Source organism: Protopterus annectens, chromosome 11.part0, assembly GCF_019279795.1.
Source record: "Protopterus annectens isolate FY-2018-M chromosome 11.part0, PAN1.0, whole genome shotgun sequence".
Classification (NCBI taxonomy): Eukaryota; Metazoa; Chordata; order Ceratodontiformes; family Protopteridae; genus Protopterus; species Protopterus annectens.
The window spans coordinates 494,260,034-494,278,468 of record NC_056745.1 but is presented as its reverse complement, the minus strand read 5'-3'; the positions used below and the strand labels follow the sequence as shown (position 1 = coordinate 494,278,468).

The 18,435-nt window shown below is 38.5% G+C and overlaps 1 pseudogene; it reads left to right on the top strand.

Annotated features, from left to right (window-relative positions):
• The first annotated feature begins 6,267 nt into the window (after positions 1-6,267).
• The window catches only part of LOC122814961, a 170,721-nt pseudogene continuing 158,553 nt past the window's right edge, over positions 6,268-18,435 (top strand).

The following is an 18,435-nucleotide window of genomic DNA, read 5'->3' as shown; positions in this document are numbered from 1 at the left end:
TGTGTTAGCCTGTACTTCAGAGAAGTAGATACCAAACAGGAGAGGTCCCAGGATGGAACCCTGTGGTACTCCACTTGTCACTGCTTTGAGGTCAGATTTGGAGTCTGCAACTTTTACAGTGTGGGTTCTGTCAGTGAGCCAGTTGACAACCCATCTTGTGACGTAGGGATTTATACCTAGCTTAGTGAGTTTAGCTGTAATTCCAGAATGGGGATGGTGTCGAAAGTCTTGGCGAGGTCAAGATAGGCTGTGTGAACCACCTTACCCTCATCTAAGGCTTTGGTGACTGCCTCAAAGAAGTTGATCAGGTTCAGGAGGCATGATCTGCCTTTCACAAACCCGAATTGGGTGGGATCCAGAGTTTGGAGGTTACCAATGTCTTTGTTTATGAGTTCCATGATGATATGTTCCATGGCCTTGCAGACCAAGTTCGTCAGGCTAATAGGTCAATAGTTCTTGGGATCAGTGGTGGCTCCCCCTTTGTGGAGTGGGATAACTGTTGCTGTGCGCCATTCAGTGGGCACAAAGCCTGATGTGAGGCTATTATTGAACATGGTGCTTAAGTGGGGAGCCAGTTCGTTCTGAAGTTCGTGTAAAAAGCAGCCTGAGATTTTGTCCGGTCCCATGGATGCTGTGTTTTTGGCTTTAGAGAGTGCAGCTTTTACCTGCGTAGTTGTGATTACAGGGACTCTGCATTCTTCCTGTATAGATATGGGCCCATTAGGGGGTGGGGGGGGTGGTAAAGTTAGCACTGAACCTATCTTCCAGGATGTTGGCAATATCAGTTGGTTCTGTAATTTTCGTGCCTTTGTGCTATAACTCAGAGCAGATCTGGGTGTTGCCATCGAGATTCTTGACATAGCTATAGAATGCTTTGTGGTTGTCCTTAGAATTAGTGGCGATTTTGTTTTCGTAGCTAGCTTTGGAGGATCTTATAAGGGATCTCAGCTTCTTACTGAGGCTGACCAGGGAGCTCCTCCACTCATGGCATTTTACTCTCTTTTGCAACAGTTTCTTCCTTCTGTTGCACAGTTTGTTTATGGCAGGGGACCACCAGATTGGCTTCCTTTTTTTGGAGGATAGCGTCTTGGTTCTGTTTGGGATAGCATGATCCATGTTAAGTAGAAGTGTAAGTGCTTATAGAGTGCATTTGTGTAAGATTCAGCAGTTGTAACTGTATTGTCCATCTGCATGGGTGTCATGAAGTTCACCACTTCTATTTTAAGAATAATGAAGTTGGCTTTGGAGAACTTTCTTACCGTGGTTTCCTTAATAGAGGTGGGGGCGGGATGTGGATATCAAGGGTGATTAGCTTATGGTTTGATTGGACCAACGGGGAGCTGACTTCAGGTGTGCAACACTGGTCACTCATGTTGGTAATGACTAGGTCTAGGATATTGTTGCCACTGGTGGGGGTGTGGATAAGTTGATCCAGGGCATTGGAGTTTATGAATTCCAGAAAGCGTTGAGCTAAGGAGTTGGTACACAAGTAGTTTTCCCAGTTAATGGTGGGGTAATTGAAGTCGCCCATTATTAGGATGTTTGGTTGAACCCTAATATTTTCCAGTACATCAAGAAAAGAGGAGTGGGAATCTTGGGGTATGGTGGGGGATCTGTAGCAAGCTACAATTTGGATTACAGTTTTGCCCAGAGTTAGTTGCACTTGGATGCATTATGCTGAGCAACTAGCCTGGAGGTGTGGATATCCTTAATGAATATGGACACACCACCGCCTTTGGTGTTTCGGTCCAGGTTACATGGCCGAAAAGTGTGGTATGAGTTATAGCCTGGTAAGTGCAGGGGTGCTCTCTGGAGCCTTGAACCAGGTCTCAGTCACTGCACAGATATCAATGTTTTCCATTTTAAGGAGTGCCTCGAGTGAGTGCATTTTGAGATTTAGACTTATAGCATTGAGTAGCATTACCCTCAGTTTTTGCTTGCTTGTTCCTGCTACAGTAGTGAATTTGTTATTTGAACCTTGCCTAAAAAAGGCACTATAGGGCAGCAAGAGCCGTAGCCAGTATCCGGAATCCCAGGGGTGATAGTTGCAGACCATCTGTGGCAAAGCATCGTGGTCTGTCGACCAAGTCATCCCAAGCAGACAGATACCGGATCCCCTTAGAATGACACCAGAAGCTTAACCAATTGTTGAAGTCAATCTTTTTTTTTCATCATTGGCTTCCAATCTAGATGTCCTAAGTCCTTGCCTTTTAACTATGTTTTTAAAAACATAGGTGGGATGCATAGTCTGCCTATGTAAATATTTTGTTCTATAGCATTCTTTCCTATAAATCTGGGTTTCAAAATCCCCTTTCTCATCTCTCAAGATTTTCACATCTAAAAATGCAATCTCTTTCAGGGAATGAGTCATGGCAAACTTCATAAAATGTGTACTTGAGTTGATATCAACTAAAAACTCTGTCAATGACTTCTCATCATCTTCCCATAACAGAAAAACGATACAAAACATCTGTAGAAAATTAGTTTGCCCATTCTAATATAGGGAACCAAATTTGTACCTTCCCATTTAGCCATAACCAGGTTGGCGTAGCTGTTAGCACAGGATGTGCCCATAGCTACGCCATCCAGTTGTTTATACAAATCTTCTTCAAACATGAACAAATTGTTCTCCAAAATTGATTCAGTAAAAAGCATCAATAATTCAATAAACTTCCTATCATATGTACCATCATCCATTAGATATTGCATACACATTTCAAGATCATCTCTATTAGGTATAGCAGTGAATAAAGACGGGACATTTAACATCACCATAAAACATTCTAGACTAACAATCCTATTATTCAAAAAGGCATACAAATCACATAGAAACTGTACCGTATCTGTGAGCACACATTCGCTCTTATAAAGAATTGGTTTAAGGTATTTCTCCACATAAATACTCAAAGATTCAGTATACCACCCCCTCCCCCACCACAGTGGGCCTCATGGGAGGGTTAGTTGGGTGTTTGTGAATCTTTGGCAGCCCCTGTATAATAGATGTTATTGGGCTAGTCACATTCAAATAATTAAATAAATTCATGTCTATTACCCTGCACTGTAGACATTCAAAAAGCATGTTGTATACATTTAATACAGATGACTCTACATCTTTCTTACTGATCTTTTTATACACTTTCTCATCATGTAGCATCTCATTCATTACTGTATTATAGAAAGTGTAATCCATTACTACTAGGGGCCCTCCTTTATCGGCTGGTGTAATAGAAACAGTCGCATCCTTTTGTAAAGCATGGAGGGCTTTTTTCACTTTTATTTAAATTCACAAACTTTTTAACCTTAGTATCCTTCGTGAACATATAAATATCTTTAATACACATCCTTTCAAATGTTTCTAAAACAGCATTATTAATTGGTACGTATGTGCTCATCTTGCGGAACTCATAAGCTCCCATCTCATTATTAAGGTTATTACTATCATACTGTAATTTTAACATAACATTCCTAGTAAACTTCACAAACTTTTTAACCTTAGTATCCTTCGTGAACATATCATAAATATCTTTAATACACATTCTTTCAAATGTTTCTAAAACAGCATTGTTAGTTGGTACATATGTGCTAGTCTTGCGTAACTCATAAGCTCTCATCTCATTAATAAGGTTATTACCATCAAACTGTAATTTTAACATAACATTCCTAGTAAACTGTTTCAGTTCAACAATGCAGTCAGTCAGTTTAGAATTGTCGGCTGGTATAAAAGTCATACCTTTTTGTAGTACATTGAACTCATCTTGTGTCAATGTCTTTGTTGAAATGTTCCATACTATCGACTCCTTCCCTGTTGCCACATTGTTTTGATAGTCAGATTGTTGTCCCCTTCCTGGGGTCCTTCCTTTCCATGCGACCTCTGCTTTGAGAGAGTTGTTGACAATTTGTATTAATTGGAAATGGTAGTCTCATATCATTCTGCGGCATCCTATTACCATTCCCTTCATTATTCATGTTATTATTTTGCGTTGTTTTCCTCCTGGCCCCTTCATTAAGGTCTTTCATGGTGTTTCCAGCATTATTAACCGCCATATCACTTGATGGCGCTACTTCTTTACTCAAACTCATCATTGATGTCATTGGGTCGCTATACATTACAACCTGAATCTCCTCATGAATTGAATCTTGACTTCTTAAAGGGGTATTTCTGTCTTCTCTAGCCCTATCTCCCTCTATATTCAATGCAGATGGTGCCTATTCCATTTGAGCATTCCTGGAAGTGTTAGTAGATCGTTGTCTCGGCCATGCAAAAACATTACCCAATGTAAAGTCTTGAATGTCTCTATGTATTTTCTTTCTTTTGTGAGTCAATAACTGTTGCTCATAGGAGTTGACAGTTTCTATGAGCAAATCCATTTTCATAACTACCGCACTATGCGGATAGTGTTCATACAGTTCCATTTGTTTGTTCATCATTTGGGCAGCTAGCTGTTCTTCTTCTGGTAGAAACTGCTCAGTTAGCAGTTTCATATAGTTAAAACTTTAGGTTTTTAAGTAAAAAGTGTCTATGCACATGGAATGAAATGATGAAATATATATATGCGTGTATTTGAATGTTATTGGTCTATATGGCTGTTTTTTAAAAAAAATGTATTTATGGGCAAGATACATGGAATGAAATGGTTAAATATTCATACCAATTAAGCTCTATTTTACTATTGGTCCATTGTTTTTAAAAATGAGGGGATGGGTTACAGTGATTGTCTGATGAAGCAGCCTGTTGTACTGTGAAAGTGCTCACCATTAAAGTTGGAAGTTTTTATGTACTCCGTGGTTTGGTTCTACCTTATTTTTTTGTACATTACCTTGGACTTTTTGGTCGGACCATTTATCTACACCACTGTGTTTTTTGGTTTTAGTATTGTTTCTATATTTCTGGAGTGGTGTAGAACCATGGCTGAAGGAATTGTCTCTGCACCTGAATTGGATTATGTACCTGAAACTAATGCAAATGAAAAAGTGCTACGAGGAAGGCTTTGCTCCATAGTAAACAGCAATAACAATCTATTGTTGGATATTGACTTCACTGCCACCGAAGTGACTGAGAACAGTGACAATGAAGGTAATAGCTTTGATCCAAATTTACTCAAGAGGGAAGTGTATAAATTAGAGAATGACCTGAAAAGGCTTAAAAGACTGCAAATACAACATTTCCATTTTGAGGCATGCTTAAAATTTTAAATTATTACCAGAGGACTTTGTGTCCTTACAATGCCTATGTATGGGAATACATACGGACAATTATTGGTTAAATGGCAATGCTTAAACATTGAGTTAAGTTTTAACTATATGACACTGCTAATTGAGCAGTTTCTACCAGAAGAAGAACAGTTAGCTGCCCAAGTGATGAACAAACAAATGGAACTGTATGAACACTATCCGCATAGTGTGGTAGATATGAAAATGGATTTTCTCATAGAAACTGTTAACTCCTATGAGGAACAGTTATTGACTCAGAAAAGAAAGAAAATACATAGAGAGTTTCAGGACTTTATAGGTTCATAGGTAGGTACTACACTATTGGCCCTAGGGCCTATATAAGCCTCGCCAAACTGTACCCTGGCTTTTGCCACCCAAGAAAATTATTTTCCTGTGCCCCTGTCAAGCAGAGCCCCAAAAGTGAGCCCAGGGGTGAATTTGTTCCGTATTTACTCAAGATGGAAGTGTATAAATTAGAAAATGACCTGAAAAGGCTTAAAAGACTGCAAATGCAACGTTTCCATTTTGAGGCATGCTTAAAATTAAAAATTATTCCCAGAGGACTTCGTGTCCTTACAATGCCTACATATGGGGTGATGTTTCTGCATGGCCCAGACAACAATCTACTAACACTTCCAGGAATGCTCAAATGGAACAGGCACCATCTGCATTGAATATAGAGGGAGATAGGGCTACAGAAGAGAAACACCCCTTTAAGAAGTCAAGATTCAATTAATGCGGAGATTCAGGATGTAACACATAGCGACCCGATGACATCAGTGATGAGTCTGAGTAAAGGAGTAGTGCCATGAAGTGATACAGCAGTTAATAATGCTGGAAACACCATGAAACACCTTAATGAAGGGGCCAGGAGGTAAACAACGCCGAATAAGAACATGAATAATGAAGGGAACAACAATAGGATGCCACAGAATGATATGAGACTACCATTTCCAATTAATACAAATTTTCGACAACTCTCTCAAAGCAGAGGTCGTATGAAAAGGAAGGCCCCCCCCCCCAGGAAGGGGACAAGAATCTGACTATCAAAAAAATATGGCAACAGGGAAGGAGTCGATAGTATGGAACATTTCAACAAAGACGTTGACACAAGATGAGTTCAATGTACTACAAAAAGGTATGACTTTTATACCAGCTGACGATTCTAAACTGACTGACTGCATTGTTGAACTGAAACAGTTTACTAGGAATGTTATGTTAAAATTACAGTTTGATGGTAATAACCTTATTAATGAGATGAGAGCTTATGAGTTCCGCAAGACTAGCACATATGTACCAACTAACAATGCTGTTTTAGAAACATTTGAAAGAATGTGTATTAAAGATATTTATGATATGTTCATGAAGGATACTAAGGTTAAAACATTTGTGAATTTATATAAAAGTGAAAAAGAGGCCCTCCATGCTTTACAAAAGGATGCGACTGTTTCTATTACACCAGCCGATAAAGGAGGGCCCCTAGTAGTAATGGATTACACTTTCTATAATACAATAATGAATGAGATGCTACATGATGAGAAAGTGTATAAAAAGATCAGTAAGAAAGATGTAGAGTCATCTGTATTAAATGTATATAACATGCTTTTTGAATGTCTACAGTGCAGAGACATGAATTTATTTAATAATTTAATGTGACTAGCCCAATAACACCTATTATACAGGGGCTGCCGAAGATTCACAAACACCCAACTAACCCTCCCATGAGGCCCATTGTGGTGGGGGGTGGTGGTGCACTGAATCTTTGAGTATTCATGCGGAGAAACACCTTAAACCAATTCTTTATAAGAGCGAATATCTGCTCAAAGATATGGAACAGTTTCTATGTGATTTGTATGCCTTTTTGAATAATAGGATTGTTAGTCTAGAATGTTTTATGGTGACGTTAGATGTCCAGTCTTTATTCACTGCTATACCTAATAGAGATGGTCTTGAAATGTGTATGCAATATCTAATGGATGATGGTACATATGACAGGAAGTTTATTGAATTATTAATGCTGTTTACTGAATCAATTTTGGAGAACAATTTGTTCATGTTTGAAGATTTGTATAAGCAACAGGATGGTGTAGCTATGGGCACATCATGTGCCCATAGCTATGCCAACCTGGTTATGGCTAAATGGGAAGGTACATATTTGGTTCCCTATATTAGAATGGGCAAACTAATTTTCTACAGACGTTTTGTAGACACTCTTTTTCTGTTATGGAAGGGTGATGAGAAGTCATTGACAGAGTTTTTAGTTGATATAAACTCAAGTACACATTATTTGAAGTTCACCATGACTCATTCATTGAAAGACATTGCATTTTTAAATGTGAAAATCTTGAGAGAAAAGATAGGGGATTTTGAAACCCAGATTTATAGGAAAGAATGCTATAGAGCAACATATTTACATAGACAGAGTATGCATCCCAGCTATGTTTTTAAAAACGTAGTTAAAGGGCAAGGACTTAGGACATCTAAATTGGAAGCCAATGATGAAAAATTTATGGAAGAGCTTAACATGCTTAGTACTAGATTTAAGGGAAGGGGTTACACTGAATTAGAGATTGATTGTGAATTAAACAAGATACCAGAACTTAGAGGGAATAAGGGGAAACCCTACTTCTCAGAGAGAGTTCCTCCAGTAGCATATAATAGACGAACGAACAGCAAGATGCACATGTCTATTACATATTCAAGTAACATAAGATGTCTGCAAGAGATTTATAGTAAACATTGGGAGGTTTTCTGTGTAGATGATAGAGTCAGGAATATTATAGGTGAACGGCCACAATATACTTATGAAAACAAGAAATCATTAAAAAGGCTGCTATGTGGTCCTAAGAATATAACAACTGAGCCCCAGATGATTAACTGAATGAGTACATTCCCATGTGGGAATTGTAGGTACTGTAAATACTTGGATTGTACCTCAGTTTTCTTAAACCCGGGCACAGGTTAAAGATGTGAATTTAAGTTGGGAGCATGTTGCTATAGTAATAACTTAGTATATCCTACCTGTTGTGAAATATGTAGTTCCTTCTATATAGGGAAAATGAATCGTACTTTAAAGGAAAGAATTAGGGAACACATTTATGATATTTCTAAAAACAATGAAGTGAATGCCCTAGCCAAACATGTTCAACTCACAAATATGAACCATACTTTTAAGTTTATGGTAGTACAACTTATTAAGGAAAATCGAAGAGGGGGAGACATTAGGAATTACACCGAACAGATAGAGATGGATTTTATTATAAGAATGAGAGCCAATTGTGGGAAAGGATTGAATGACAAGCTGTCACTGAAGTCTGTACTCCAGGCCAAAGGGGTACGTAGATAGGGCTAGATGCAATATTCTAACTTTAACATTTTTAGGTTTTTAAGTAAAAATGTCTATGTGCATGGAATGAAATGATGAAATATATATATGTGTGTGAATTTGAATGTTACTGGTCTATGTGGCTGTTTTTTAAAAGATGTATTTATGGTGAAGATACATGGAATGAAATGGTTAAATATTCATACCAATTAATCTCTATTTTACTACTGGTCCATTGTTTTTTTAAAAATGAGGGGATGGGTTACATTGATTGTCTGATGAAGCAGTCTGTGGTACTGTGAAAGCACTCACCATTGAAGTTGGAAGTTTTTATGTACTCCGTGGTTTGTTTCTACCTTATTTTTTTGTACATTAATAGAACCACATTTCAATATTTGTTGAACAACAGGACATATGTCCCAATAGCAGGTTTGGTGTAAAACATACCCATTGATTTGTGTATTTAGATTATTGTTGCAGATATGGTGGTGGTGGTGGTGGTGGGGGAGATGGCAATTAACAACTTGTATATCATTGCTCTAATCATCACTCTACAGGTATTATTACAATACCCTATGGCCTTGGTTTGGCCAGTGGAATGTTTGTACACAGTGTATAATTTAACCGTCTTATAGCTACTTTCTACATCTCTTGCCTGGAAGACCTGTAGGGGGAATGTTTGTTAACACTTCCTGACTGTTTCTACACATATTCTCAAAAACCTAGTTAAAATTATGCATACAGCTTACTACCACTCCCGGGATTCGAACCATGGCTGTGTCTGCTAAAAATACAACAATTTGTGTTTCATCAGAGTGAGCTATTGAGAAGCTGCTGCTTTTTCATTCACTGTTTTCTGTTTAAGCCTCTCTTGGTTGTACAATCTGACTTTGTAATTACAGCATTCTTATACAGACATTCTAGACATATTTTTATGTAGCACAGTGTTGGAAACAGTGGTTAACACAACATTACTGTTCAGATATCAGATCTTGGTGAATGCAACATTTCATGCCATACAATACCAGAGCAAACACAACCAGTCCAGGATTTAGAACTTTATTGCCAGGCAGTTACACTTTTATTTAAATATGACCTATATGGGACTATTACTGTCATATTGTCGGGTTTATTCAGTACACACCATACACATTTTTTATACTGCCAGCTGACATTCTACTCATTTATATTTATTTGGTATGACTACTACAAGCAGGATTGTTACTCACCAGCCTCACCGTGCAGCCTTTGGAACCTGCAGGCATGGGCTTCCTGGCTCACAGCCCGCTCAGCTGGAGCTGTAATGAAAATAGAGAAACATTTATGCATACCTATCCATCACATACACAGGCTAGACTGTGGTAAACAGTTATTGCTATGAATACTTACACACTGCTGGGACATCTCCTGTCTCTTTTGCTTTTTGGACCCACTGTTCCAAGATCTCCCTCTTCCTCCATTTCAAGTCGGCATAGTGGTGCCAGACCTGATCACCAGTCCGATGGATACCAGTGGCACTGGTGAGATCATGGGAAAGACTTTCCCAGGCTTCTGCTTTATATTGGGAGCCCTGGAACTGGTCCTGCATCAGTCTCATGTCATGTTTTTTTACCAGGAGTCCTACCATGACCCTGAACTCCTGTATGCTCCAGTGCTGCATCCGAAAGTGCATGCCCTCTGCAACTCCTGCCATACTGCCTACAGTGGGCAGCTACAACCAGTTATGAGCTGTATTCCCACCTGCGGGGTTTAAATATGGCCTGTTTCCTGCCCTTTGCCATGATTGGATGGTTTTGAAAATGCTGAGCTAAGGTTGCCAGTGCTTAAAGAGGCAGGTTCAGCAGTGCTTACCAATGTGCAAATCCACTTAGCTGGGCTACTTATTGCTTGGTATTCATATGTACCCAATGTTTACACCCAGTCAGCATAGCTGTGCAATGCTTAGCATTGCTTATATTTTATTTTATTGGAATACCACCTGTATGGGATTGATTCATCATTCATTACATACTTAGATTTATTTACCTTCCCTGACATCCCCCAATTTGCTGTCATTACATTTATTCTTGTGTGACTATACTGTATGGGGCACTTGTGTTTATATGGGGGTTTCTCTACTTTATTACACTGACACCTCACATCTGGGCCTAATACACTACTCTGGCTGAGAAATGTAAGTTACTTCCTACATAAATATACAAATAAATTAAAATTGTAACGTTTACACATAAAAACTGGAAATGGTTTTGGTGAGGCTCAAACCATGAATGGCTACATGCAAGATATACACTCTAACCACTACACTATTGCACATATGCTTATGTGCACTGTCTATTGCTTTTTAACTTATCCTGCCATTCAAAGTGTAGCTAAGCAATGGGCACACCCATGCAGCTATGTGTAAACTTTATTGCATATGTGAAAAAAAATGTATTTGTTGTGTTTTTCACTTCATACCCTTCAGAATATCCATGCTAATGCTGAACCTGTTATTCTATCAACTTTCTGGCTTTGTAAGGATGATTGTCCCTTATGGCTTTGTCCAGATTCCTTACCCTGATGGGTTGGGGGTGTTCAAGCATTCTCACTCAATTTAAATTGCCGTACGTCAATTCTGGTGTGCAGGGGGCATGTGTCTTGTAAGAGCACTGCTCTCAGACATACCCCCTGCACTCGTGCACAGAACTGTGTCTGTTTTACAGAGCAGCAGCACGCCTTCATGAATCTGCATGGTGTGCTGCCGTGCTGCACAGGAACTGTCCCTTCCATGTAGGAATAAGCTATTCTTGCACGGAAGTTTGCTGAATCCCAGGGCATGTCTATAACCTCTGGAAGAAATCATATATAACACCCCCTCTTAAAGATGGGTCTTCACCAGACCTCTACAATTATAAACCCATTCCAACCTTACCTCCTCTGTCCAAAATCTTAGAGAGAGATGTTTTGTACTCACAAGTTTGCAACTGTATCTTGAAAAATAATCTATTCTCACATGCACAGCCAGTTTTAGGCCCATAGTCCAAGCACTGTTCTGCTGAATTTCACTGACATAGTCAATCACAACAGAAATGAAAGCAAAATTGTTTCTACACTCTTCTTTGATCTATCTAAAGACTTCAACACCATCTGCCATCAAAGAATCTTGAAAAAAATCATCTCCTTGGCCTTACTGATTCCTCTCTTCCCTGGTTCCACATTTAACTTACAAACCACAAACAAGCAGTCAGATTGGAGAATGATTTGTCATAATTTCTTACTGTGACAGTTGGGGTCCCCATTGCTCTGTTCTTGGACTACAGCTTTACAACCTATTCATAAGTGATATAAACACAGACATAAACCATGCAGCTATAGTACAATATGCAAATGTCTCTATTCACATTTGCGCAGCAAAGATTCCTCATATTCTGCAAGAACTCACTCAATCAAACTTCTCCTCTACAGAGTCATGGTTAGATAACTTTCATCTACACTTAAATCCCCAAAATTCCGAGCTAGTTATTTACCTCCAACCTACAGCAAGGCCTAAAAAAACTCTTCTCAACATCATGTATGTAGCAATACAAAAATTTAAGCTATCTCACATACAAAAGTAGTAGGCGTGACCACTGAAGACCACATGAAATTTGACCACCACATAATGCAAGTAATTAAAAAAAAAAACACCAAAAACTAGGCTCCCAGTATAGATTCACACCTTTCCTACTGGAGATAGCCATTACCTACCTACTTCCAGCACTTTTATATGCCTACCAGTTTTTAGTAATCTAAATTTCTTCTTATCTGTTAAAGTAAGCAATCTGAAACTCACCACTGCCTCCCCCCGAAGTAACGAAATTGGCATGAACTACCACACACTAGTATACTCACTACTCTTAAACAACATTCAAATTACTCTGTTGCCCTGACAAATGCCCAGCCCTTAGCAATATCATACAGCCATATTGCACAATAGAATTTTGTGTACTCCCTACATTCCATAACCGTAATTAAAATACACTATGGTGACGCCCTATATTCTAAATGTGTAGTTAAAATGGAACTTTCTTCTAGTACATTTGAAACTTTCAAGTAATATAAAGGCATACAATTCACAACCAAAATAATTTCTGGAGAAAATTTGCCTATGCACCTGCACCTCCCCACGCTAGACATACTACTCATCAACAAGCCTACACGTCTATGTGAATAGAATTCCCTCACTGATGTATTCTATTTTGTGATATATATTCTCTCTCTATCATCTCTCAGCTCTTGTTACCTCACTACTTCTACATCCATCCACCTTTCCTCACCTACATAATAACCTCTACTTCCTGATGTATTTTCAGTTTATAAGATAACCCACCTCCTCTCCTCTTCCAAGAAAATCTTGGTATGTAACAATACCTCTTCACTGTCAAATGGATCCATTATTAATGATGCTAAGTAATACTGTGCTACTTAACACCCTATCCACAAATGTATTATAATCACACTTATAATTTTTATTGTTAAAATATCATTGTTTGGGTTTACTATCAAAATGTCGAAGTTCAAAATAAAATGAACGTTTGACACATCAAACTGGAGCTGCTACTTCCTGCATACTAATTAGGACAAAATGTCTAATCTGTTGAATGAATTCAGCAGATTCAACATTTATGTTGAATATCGAACGTGATGTCAGTGTAGGTACAAATGTAAGTTAAACACCTACACTGGCATTCACATTTTAGCAGGGGGGCAAGCCCCCCTGCACCCCCCACATCACCTGTTAACTAAATATTCCAGCTCCGAGATCACACTACAGTGAGGAAAGGGATACCTTTCCCAATCTGCACTGTACCACCACTCTACACATAACATTGAGTAAATATCAGTGAAGGCGCAGGTGCATTCACTGATATTTACTCTTGCTCTCCTAACATTCAGCAACACGGAAATCAACCAACTGCCATTTGTCTTTCCGTGTTCACCGAAACAACCTTCAACACTTTGATAGTAAACTCACTTTTTGTTTTGCTATTGTATGTATTATTTTAAGATACATTTATCCTAGACTATTATACTGCCATATGTATCATAATACTATTGTATCTTGTAGAAATTTTCTCTCTGGGCCTCCAGAGAAAAAGGGTTAATGCCCAGTTGGATTTTGCCGGTTAAAAAATGCAGATAAATAAATAAATGAATAAATAAATAAAAAAATAAATAAAAAATGATCAAATTCACTGAAGACTACAAGCTGGGAGTCATCTTTCATCTCCCCATTGATAGAGAAGTGCTCCTGCAAGAACTAGTCTTTACAAACCAATGGTATACAGAGAGATGGCTTAAGCTGAATGCAAAAGTATGTAGCATTTTCACCTTTGGGAAATACCCCTCATATACAACTTACAGCATAGCCAATACCCCTCAGTAGTCAAGGATCTAATTTCCTCACATTTGACCACCACTTGCAACAGTAGTCAGGTAATCCTTCTATATTTTTATTTATTTTACATTTGTTTACTGGGATGATCCGACTGGACTAGTAGCCCATTTTCAGAAGGCCTTGGGAGAAAAGCTCCAGTGAGAATTATAGTAACATGGACATAACAATTTAGAACAGTAATTATAATAAACACAGTAAGAACAATAATTACAAAACACAGTAAAAAACATATTATAAGTCAACAAGTATTAATGCAAACAGAAGCATAGTAAATTATGTTTATAATAAATGCAGATAGAATGTGTACAGATTTTACATCTTTCCACTTGACAGCTTGTTGTCAGTTGGACAGATAGCTGTGAAACCAAGTGATGGATGATAGTGAGAGATGAATGGATGATAATTCTTGAAGTACTTTATGATGGGAGGCAGTGTCAAATGCTTTTGACATATCCAAGAAAAGTTACTATTTTTGTGGTTGTTGATTTATTTATTTTATTTATTTATTTACATTTGTTGACCGGGATTGTCCAACTGGACGTAGGTCCATTTTCAGCGGAGGCCGGGGAGAAAAGCTCCACAGTTAAAATAAACAAACAGTAGTTATATTGGATTACATGGCGATTAACAATTTAACATAGCGATTACTTACAACATATTTACAGATGAAGAACATAGTACATCAGTAGACAACAAGAATCTTTATCTGTGAAGTACATAACAGACATTAACAAATGTTACAATAAGAAGTTCCTGCTGTATAATAAGTACTAGGCTTATGAGCATCTGAGCTTGCTATAATCAAGGTAGTTAGTGGAGTGGAGAGAAAGGTAGTGGTTGGATGGGGTGGGTGATATTAGAGTGGGAGTTGCAAGGGCATAGCCAGCATGTTTTTAGGTGCGCTTTTAGTAAATTTTTGAAGTGGGTGCATGATGGTACAGAGGTAATTGTGGGTGGAAGGGAGTTCCATAATTTGGCTATGGTGCAAGAGAATAGTGCTTCACCAGCAGAGTTATTGGCTTTAGTGATCTGCAAGTGATTTTTGTTGCTGGATCTTAGTGGTCTGGTGGTGCGATAGGGTTGGAGAAGATTTTGGAGGGATGGGACATTTAGAGGATGGTTTACTAGTTTGTGGGTGAGTGAGAGTTGATACCACTGAAGGAGGTGAGGGAGTTCAAGCCAGCCCAGTTCAGCAAGTGAGAGACAGTGGTGACTACGGTAGAATGCCCCTGTGGCGAATTTGGCGATTTTGTTGTAGCAGGTCTCTAGCTTAGATTGCATTGCCTTAGGTTGGTATATATTGGAGAGGCATAAAGTAGGGTGGAGATAAGGTGGGAATTTGCTATTGAAATCTTTGCTGCTTTAAAACTTAATAGGGCTGTTGTGGTGCTGTGTCTTGGTTTAAAACCATGCTGGGAGTTGGAAAGAAGATTGTTTTGTAATTAATAGGCCAGTAGTTGAGAATGTATCCATTTTTTTAGTATTTTGCTAAGGGGAGAGTATGTCAATGGGCCGATAGCTGGATAGGTCTGTGGATGGAACACCTTTATGAAGAGGAATCGTGGGAGAGTTTACAAAGTACCGGTACATATTGTTCGGTAATAGAGCAATTAATAAGTAAAGAGATTGGGTAAGAGATGAAGTCAGCTGCTAGTGTAAGAAATTCATTTGGGAATTGGTCTACTGTAAGAGTAGAGTGGTTTAGATGAAGACGTTTTTTGATGTAAGTGGTTTGGATGGGCTGAAATGAGAAGGTAGCAGAGTGATGGATAGGAGTTGTGGGAATGGTTAGAGGGTTATTGTTGCTATTGCTTACTAAGGTGTGAATTGAATTTATAAAATGTGAGTTAAATTGGGTTGCTATGCTTATGCTGGAATTTGGGATGGTTGGAGAGTGGATAGTGATTTGTCCAGGATTTAAGAGTTGTTTTATGGAGTGTCAGAATTTTTGAGTTTTTTTTATGTTTTTGTTGGATCAGCGTATAGTAGGACTTTTTGTCAGAGCAAATTTGTTTCTTGGCTAGGTTTCATAGGTGGCTGTAGTTGTGAAGGGAAACTTGGATTTTTGCTGACTGATAGTTTAGTCATACGTTGTCTCTTTGTTTCATTATGCCTATGGTGTCCTTAGTTAGCCTTTAAGTTAGTTTGGATTTGCAGTGCACTTTTCTAATAGGGGCTAGAGAGTTTAGGATGCTTCAAAATGAGTTGCTGAAGTATTCAACAGCCTCATCGAGGGGGAGGTGCCTTAAGGGGGACCAGTTGTGATGTAATAGGAGGGAACTAAAGGTTTCTATGCTAAAGTGTTTTTAGTATGGATATGCTTTTACATAGTGGTTTTGGTTGTGTGTGCTTTTTGCCTAATTAGGTAGATGGGAGAATGATTGCTAAGGGAGTGTGGGAGGCAGCCAAACTATGACCATAGGTTTGGGTGATTGGAGAGAATCCAGTCTAGTATGGAATGTTTATTATTATGTTTATCAGTTCTTGTAGGTGTAGAGATTAGTTGGGTGAAACCAAAGACGTTGATATAATTTATTGGATTTGCAGAGGTACATGTAGACCAGTCAAGATTAAAGTCACCTAGGATTAATATTTCCTAATTGTATGCAGCAGAGGCCCAGCTAAGCAGATTTTCAATTTTAAGGCTGTTGTTTCTAGGGGGGATGTATACAGCTATGATGATGACAGTCTTGTTTTTGTTGAGTTGAAGGCATGAGACTAAGATTTCAGAGTCAGTGGCTAGGGGTGGGGGAGAATTTAGCTGCTGCAGGGTAAAGTTGATCTTATATAGGATTGCTAAGCTGCCGCTGTGCTTATGTAGTCTGTCAACTCTATGAATATTATGTCCTTGGGCTAAGAATTTGTTGTCTTTAGTGTGGTTCTTTAGCCAAGTTTAAGTAAGTATTGCTATGTCTGGGGAGTATAGTGACAGGACTGTTTGGATTTCCAATATTTTGTTTAGAATACTTCTAAGGTTAATGTTTAAGATTAATAGGTCAGAGGAAACACATGTGAAAGAAGAGTTTACCAAGGTAGAGTTTTGTTCTAGGTGTGACATCTGTATCTGCAGGATGGGGCCTGGATTTGGGTGAATGTTCCCACTGAAGGTAAGCAGAGAGGACTTGAGTAAGAAGATGTGTGAGAGCTTGATGTTAAGCTTGGTGTACTTGTGTAGAATGTGTGAGGGTATTTGAGTGTAAGGGTATTTTAGCATGAATAGTTAGGTGAATGTGTTATTGAATAGTTGTGGTGATATGCTGATGTAGGTGAGCAGGTGTGATGTTGCTGGGTTGACTGGAGTAGTAGGTGTGCATGTATACAGAACTTGGAGATGGTGAAAGGATGTAAGGTGATAAGTGGTTGTGAATAGGGTGGTTAATAGTCCAGTGAGTAGTAGCATGTTAAGAACTGGTGAGGAAAAGTTTGAACGTACACTGAAGTACAATGTGGGCTATGTTATTCATGTGGGTTTGTGAGGTTTAATGGGTAAAAAGTGCTGGAAAGCTGGGAGGATTAGGATAGTATAAGAGTGTGTTGAATGGAAGTGGTGTAGGATGTATGTAGTAGAACAATGATGGAGAGAGTTGTGGGTGATTGTGGGTGACTGGTGGAAGGAAGAGATTCGATTTGGATATAATTGGTAGGTTCAGCAGAGGGTGTGGTCTTATCAGTATAAATCTAAGGAAAGTAGGGGTGGGGGGAATAGGGGTAGAGTAGGGGAGTAAAGCGAGCCCAAACCCAGCTAGGGTGAAATGAGCTGGGCTACACCCATAGGAGGTTTCTGCAAAAACAAGCAGTAAGTAGGTAGATTGTAGAAGCATGTAGAACTATGGCAACAGGTTTACAGTACTGTAGTAGTTGCCTGAAGTAGCGGTACTATATATTTTTACTTGATGCATATCATATTCAGTTAAAAAAGAGAGTGTATTGAATGAGTGAAATTTAAAAATGTTCAAGATCAGGCTGAATTTAATTATTGGAGATAAAGTTAGAAGTTGGGGGAAAGGTAGAGTTTGCAGATTCTAGTGGTTTTACAAGAGCCCTATTTATATACAGTGTGCAAAGTTACTTAGCACAACTGATTTCCAAACTGGTTTCCAAAAGTATCTTATCTAGGTCAAAGGAAGTTTTATTTGTCTGTATTCTTCCCTAGTTAGTTCAATTATCAAGTACAATATCCCTTACTGGACCTCCGTGGAGAAAGTGGAACAGTAACAATCAGCAACCAATCCAAAATAAATGTGCCCACAACATTTATTGATAAAACAAAGAACAGTTAAGCACTTTCATCCTTTCAACAATGTTAACAATGTTAACTAAACCAACACATAACTTGGGAGCCAAGAGATGTGCAAAACACTTCAGTTTATTTAAACGTTATACACTTAAAGTATAAATTGAAGTGTTTTGCACATCTCCTTGCTCTTGAGTGGATATGTGTTGGTTTATTTATAATTTATACGTTATTTAATGTGTTTCAACA